Source organism: Lethenteron reissneri, chromosome 18, assembly GCF_015708825.2.
Source record: "Lethenteron reissneri isolate LAM-NWPU_2019-01 chromosome 18, ASM1570882v1, whole genome shotgun sequence".
Classification (NCBI taxonomy): domain Eukaryota; kingdom Metazoa; phylum Chordata; class Hyperoartia; order Petromyzontiformes; family Petromyzontidae; genus Lethenteron; species Lethenteron reissneri.
In genome coordinates, this window is record NC_083796.1 from 6,511,393 (window position 1) to 6,518,976 (window position 7,584).

Below are 7,584 nucleotides of genomic sequence, written 5' to 3' on the forward strand. Positions count from 1 at the left end.
GTTTGGTTGTTGTTTAAAAAAAAGAAATCACTAAATTAACCCCCGCGGAATGTTCCAAGCACCGTCGTGTTGGGTTGTCTTGGGATCGCAATTCGACACTGTGCACACGCGGTGGCCCTCGCAGTTGGGCTCCTGTCACCGGTGGCCACAGCCTTGCCCGGGAAGCACGTTTGCCTGCGCACCCAAATTGGCGTTTGTCTTCAACTTGTGAAGCCAGAGCGAATGGTCAAGAATAACATCATTCCATTTCGGATTATGATGGAGATTTTTTTTTTGTCAAATTTGATGGCATTTTTTTCTACCCAGTGAAAAGTATAAGAATGCATACATATGATAAATGTGACCTTTGCTGATCAATTGATCCACTATAAGGGTTTACTTTTGGTAACAACATATAAAGAGTTAACACCCGTGAAAAAAAATTTGGGTGCAAAGACCGATTAAAGCAAACTGATTTCCCTTCCAAATGCATATCCAGTTTAATGACGGCCTCTTGATTAAGAATGGCATAAACAAAGACACACGTTCTTTATGAAGGGAACATTCACAGGGAGTTTATTCTCTTTGTGTTCTGAACAAGGGCAATGACTGTAAATGTCAGTCTGCTGTATATGTTTTCCTGTTAGAAAGTAGTGTAAATGACACGCATGTGTTTTTTGTATTTGCTCAATGCATTATCACACTTACATAAATTATACAGATTGCTTTCATCGTAAATTGTAGGATGAGTGGAAAAATAATATAACTCGGCATGAAGACACATAATTGGACATTGCCGTGAGCTTCGATAATTGCGTAATAATGTGCCTATTTGTGATAGGTAAAGTGTAGCCAGAAAACACTTGAATATTTTGTGGTGTGGGATGAATGGATATAACATGTTTTTTTTTAAGTTACTAGAAATTGCACAAACGCATTGATTTGTTTGCACGAAGACACTTAAAACTATCACATATCGACCATTAATGACCTCGAAACAAAACAGAGCCGGGGTATGCCGACGCGCTGATTCTCCCAGCGCACAATCGTGTGACTGTATTATGGATGCATACATCTTGTCGACATTTATTTAGTTTTGCCTAGGCAGTGCAACAAGCCATACCAAAAATAAGCAAACCCAACCACGTTTAACAATGCACTTGCAATTTACCTGTAGTCTTCGCAAAAAACATATCACCAAGTAATTGAAAGCTTTGTATCAATCTTGATTTGAAGCTTTCGTGACTGCAGGAATCCTAGTCTTTGGTTCTTTCGGTAAAGTCACATTGGTATAAAATGAAATAAATCACAACGTTTCGGGCGCAACACAAGCGTCCGTCATCAGGTGGGAAAGAGTAAGCTTTGTATCGTAAAATTCCATAGACGTAACCTACGATTCAGGGTGGGCCTCTTTGTACAGTACCTGGATAATACAAAATTGCACGTTTTTACCCACTGGCTTAAAGTGAGTTAGTAGACACAAACAAAGATCCCCGTATAGCCTTATACAGACTGCTGAGGCAAGTGCTGTTAGTGAGCACCTATGGAGGCCGGCACGACACGCTTACGGCCAACACTAGTGACGATTATCTGAATCAGTCCTGAGCCTCCCAGCCTCGAATGAGTTAGTAGAGTCCGCTGATCATCACTCATTCAGTGTAAATGGTCAGTGAATATCTCAACAATGATAGACTGTTAAAATTTCATGATGATGTGCTGTCGCATATAACTGTGACACAACAAAATATTACGTCTGTATGTAATGCCAATGCATTGGTTAGTAATTCACTGTGGCCAGCAGACGGCGCAATGACCGCATTACTGAGCAAAGCGATGCTTGGAGATCATTCAATTCCTGTGGATGTGACAACACCACAGCACGTTGGAGTGTAAACGCATCGCAAATTACATGGTTTCATACTCTTAGTTCTTTAGATAAAGTCACGTAGGTAAAAAAATGAAATAAAAATTAATAAAAAAATAAAAAAAAATCTTTTTTTTACCTACGTGACTTTACGTAAACAACTAAGAGTATGAATCCTTGACGTCACGAAAGCTTCAAATCTAGAAATACATAGTTTCATCGGCAATGAATGTTCTATGAACACATGAATGCATCGTATAGTAAAATATAGAGTGTTTACCCTGGAATATAAAAACAAAATATCATAAACATGCGATGTTCGGGATAGCTGGTAAAAAAAATGCATTAATATTGCATTGATGCCGTTTTGAGCACATAGACTGGTCACATTTGCATATCTTATCAGTTAATATATTTATATCTCAAGGTGGCATATCTCTCACATGCCAATATATTCCCTATTGTATCGAATTATCCTCCGACATTTATGAATATTCATTGTGAATTTGCATGATCCAGGGTTTGTGAAACACCACGAGTTCCACCCTCTCTATTTAGCATCGATATGGATTGAGTAGCAAGGGCGAATCGATGTCTAGGTTGTAATCCAACTGCCAGCATCAGGCGACAGTGAGTGTAAACCACTTGTGTGCTTGTCCCACTGTTTGTCACACTTGGGTGAATTTTTTTTTTCCCTTTGTGCAAAAGGTGATTGCACCTTCCGTGGCCGGTTCGGATACAATGTGGATGAGGCAGCCCACTACTGGTGGGGCAGTGCGTCTCCTAATGGCTGCCTGATGGTCTCACTCTCAATGAGCTGCTAATTCGGGATGACGTTTACTTTCTCCCAATTGTTCCTCCAACAGTCTAGAATGATGTGTTCCAGAATGCCTGACTTGATTCTAGGCGTATTAGTGGGAGGTTGTTCACGTCTGTACGGGTGGATAGAGGGAGTATTCACAGAGTGTTGCTGCTTAGCGGCCGAGGTGCGCTGGTCGGATAATTCCACCGAAGGAGATACCAACCCACTATACACCGTCTTGCCCGTGGCACTCCGAAAGTATACCTTGAAGGCTTATCACACCATTAGTGCAGTACACTTGTAATTCAGAATAAGTCAAGGGAATTCGCTTCTGAACTTCATGAATTCAGCAGAGGCATTGAAGACATCCATTCAGTTCACCCAGAAGCTGCCCTTTGGCTATTAGACCTGAAAATAAGTGGCTATACAATTGCGCACATAGGAAGCATCTGGGAAATCCATACTGAGGCAAAGTACTTTTTTTCATTGGGATGCTTTAGCAAATTCCATGGATGAATGTTTGACATGTGAGAGATACAAAATGTTTCTGGATAAACTGCACAGAAGGGGATGACATTCAAAGTTCCGCAAACGCTGCTTGATAAACTTTCCATACTGCTGGTCACCGTTATAGAGAGCGGATTTGGGATATTCACAGATGTACTAGATACACAAACCCTTGTCTCCGAGGTGCTAGCTTGGAGGCATGGACCATCACACCGTGATCGTAAACTGTTCTGATTTATACAGAACGCTCCTTCTTGACAGCGATATGGGGGGGGGGGGCATTATCTTGGATTATATTATCTGTGAGTTTTTCTCAAATTTTGTCCTGTTATACAAAGGGTAAACAATTATGGATGATGCACTGTTAACAGGATGACATTTCTACACGACTTTTCTTATCTGCAAAAATATCGTGGATAATAGCAATAATGACGTGTGACCATTACCCATTGATAACATCATAGGTAATAGGATGAAATGTCCACGTGACAGCTCTTACTGTACCTGCGAACAAAAGTCGGACGTAATGAGTGTTTACAGCACAGCGGGGTCACTGAAGTTTATGCTGCTCACACAGAATTACGGAGAGACACGTGTCTTTGTGTGTCTGTGTGTGCGTGTATCTTCGTATGTGGGAAGCGGTAGTGCAGCGGTTAGCACGCTGCGTTACGTTCGATTCCCGCTCACGGCCAACACCAGTGACGATTATCTGAACCGGTCCTGGGGCTCCCCTAAGTCGACTCAGTCTCAAATGAGTACCTGGTGCAGTGTGCAAGCATCGCCACTTGGGAGACAAAGGCGGTAAGGCGTGGTGTTGGCCACCCACCCCCTCGTGTGCTGTGCCGGCTTTCATAGGTGCTCGCTAACAGCACTGGCATCAGACGTCTGTTCGGGGATATATGGGGGATCTTTGTATTTGTATCTTCGTATAAGCCACTGAACAGTTTCGCGTGGCCTCAAAATGCGCCTAGTATGGCACAAGCGCCGCAGTCGCCACGACATGAGAAGCACCTGGAAAATCCACACCGTGGCTGTTGTTGCGTCTCCATGTTTGCCTTCGTCTCTGGCACCGTGAATTTGTCTCATGGGCTCTCCGTGAGTGTATTCGTGTCTGTGCCTCCGTGTCCGAGTGTATTCGTGTCTGTGCCTCCGTGTCTCTGTGAGTGTATTCATGTCCGTTTCTCTGTCACACGATTATAGCAAAGTACTGTTCCCACCCGTGTGCAGGTTTCGATTACGGGATTTTTTTTTTAATTGCAGACGATCGTGGTGGGTATTTGGGGGATACAGCAATCGCTGCAGGACTTCTCATACGCTATTATGGGTAAAATCGTGGACAACTGCGGAAATAGGAATGAAGAGGGCCGCAGAGAAATGTCGTTCTGCATGAGCGACATTACCTTTCCCTGCTCATTTCACTCTGTACTCTCCACAAGTGGCCAGCCGCACACGCAACCATCGTTGACTGGCAACCTCATCCCCTGCTCGGTGGGAGGGGGTCGCGTGCCTTCCGGCTGTCTGTCTGAACTTCAAAGAGCACTTCTTCGCCTATTCAAGTCCAGACTTGGGTTCCGTCCCCGTCCTCACCTTCTGACCGTGATTTTTCTATTTCAGTGTTTTCACTCATCACTCCTCAGTGATCCGCCTGTTCAAAATGTCCCTGCTGGCTTTGACCTCCGAAGGCTCGAGTGGTGTTCAGTTGAACCGCTGCCGGCGTGACCAGAGGGGGGGGGGGGTGTCGCTTCTGATCATCGATGGTCGGGCGGACTACGACGGCTACTCCGTGACAGCACCGCCGTGTGGATGCGGGGAGCAGGAGACCAATGGCGCACAGACAATCGCCTCTGGCTGTGAAGTCCGTCGTGGCGTGCCCGGGGTGACTGGATGCCCTCCGCGTGCTGGAGGAGGAGGCTGTCACGTGGCTCTGTGGTTACGTGGGATGACATCCACTCACACAACATATAACGTTGACAACGAAAATAATTAATTTTTTCTTGCATATCTAGCTTTGTGACAGTCACGTGTCAAAGCATTCGCGAAATAAGATTCGCATCTTAACCTTTCCAGACTTCTTCCATGTACACCTGCATTTGTTTATGTTATTGTGATTATTATTACTCTTGGTTCTTTCGGTAAAGTCACGTAGATAGCAAATAAAAAAGATACATTTTAACAAAATAATTTTTTAAAATAAATTACATTTAAAATAAAAGCAAAAACACAGCTTTGTCCGGACTTGTTTCAATGAGCCAGTAGCGATTGTAGCGACTGGACGAATCATTCCCAGAAATGAAACCTTTAAAATTAGTATTTTGTTTTATTTTTATTTTTTATTTTCTATCTACGTGACTTTACCGAAAGAACCAAGATTATTAATTCCTGCAGTCACGAAAGTTTTAAGTCAAGAGTATTATTATCGCTTTAATTGGCAGTTAAATTCCAATTACGGAAATGACGCTGCTTGGGTTGGCAAACGCGTTCACGAACGTAAGTGATCAAATGTGTGATGCACGTCACACGTGGCAGGATCACATGAAATCCTCACTTGTTGAATATAATTCTTCAAGGCTTAATGGTACATCGCAATACTCGATTATGTTGTTATCGTTGCCAAACAAGCACATATCAATTTTGGATAACAAAATGTACTTATTTTAGTACGTGAAAAAAAAATGTGTATTCAGGGCATCACGTGACTTGGCGTGTTGTGTGTTTTTATTCCATCTGAATAGATTGATAGATTTCAATGCACGGAGACATAGCGTTAGCTTGTGCTAAATGTAATCATCATCTGTGATGATCAGTCCGCTGCTGGACGAAGGCCTGCCCAAGCCGTCGCTATCTCTAACAGTCTTATGATGCATCAATGAATTTAGCAACTGCACACGACCTGAACTCCATCTGTGTTACAGACGTCCACTCTGGCATGTTCCATCGTTTGGCTTCTACTCTGCCAGTCTTGGCAATCATTCATCTCTAAGCAACGCATCTTGCCAGGGCGAACTTAATTTGCCTCAAGACGAACGCTTCCATCATTGTAATTTACCTGCAATTACATCGTTCGGAAACAAGGGACATTTACAAAGGAAATGGAACGAAATTTGAAAAGTGCGCAAAAAGAACAGAGAGGATTACGTTTGGCATTGTACTGAAATATAGTGATGCATGGATTAGAGGACAAATGCAAGTTAAAGTAATCATTGCATATTTACCCGTTATTCGTACGGTGTCTCAAGATGTAGCAAAAAGGTTGACACTTTATAAATATAACTGATATTCGAATGAAACTCTATATAAGACAATAATACATTTAATGATTTTTTTTTATCCCACCGCTATTATTTCCAGAATAGCTTATAAAAGGCAAATATACATTTCTTTATTGCTTCATCCTGTCCGCTGCTCATCAAGTGTAATTTTGAAGCCTTTGTATTTAATACCTGGACACAAAAAAACAATTTTCCCACACTCATTATGGGGCATTCAGAGTGTTCCATTCCATCGTGATTACAAAAGCTTCAAGATTAACTTTGTATGAGGCCATGGCCTTAGTATTTGTATAGGCATTCTCAGACGTGATCATCTCGTGACTTTTTGACTTGTTAAAATAGCAATCATTGAAACTGGGCAATTACGGACATTTTCATTTTGTACTATATCTATAAGGAGGAGTACATAGGGTCAACTCTTGACTTAAATATGAAGGGCTAGTTTTAAGTGCTGGAAATGTGCTATCGGCTTAACTTTGCCACAGTATAAAATGCTACTTACAACAGAGCAGATTGTTTCGAGCTTGAATATCTTCATTATTCAAGTCTATTTGTGCAATTCTCAATGTGGCATTAAAATTAAATAAAAATCTATGAAACCTGGCATGTTTGGAATGACTATATAATGCCGTTCACTGGAAAAATGTTATAACTGATCATTTAATAGGGAGCAACGGCATTAAACTCAAGTCCTGAAACTGTTTTTATGGTTATCCAAGTAAAACTTGCGAAAGGCACCTATATTGCACAGTGCATGTTCGTGTACATTCACACAACCTCATATATCGTACAATATTGATTTGAAGATTTCGTGACTGCAGGAATCCATACTCTTTGGTTATTTCGGTAAAGTCACGTAGGTATAAAATAAAATAAATCACGACGTTTCGGGCGCAACACAAGCGTCCATAATCAGGTGGGAAAGCAGTCTGCCTCAGAAGACTGTTTTAGTCTGCCTCAGCAGCAGACCATGCTTTCCCACCTGATGATGGACGCTTGTGTTGCGCCCGAAACGTCGTGATTTATTTTATTTTATACCTACGTGACTTTACCGAAAGAACCAAAGAGTATCGTAGAATATTTTTCAGGACCTCCCTTCACCCCCCTCCCCTCCCCTCACCCCCCTTCCCTCCCCTCCCAGACAATCCACTCCTAGTCCAGAG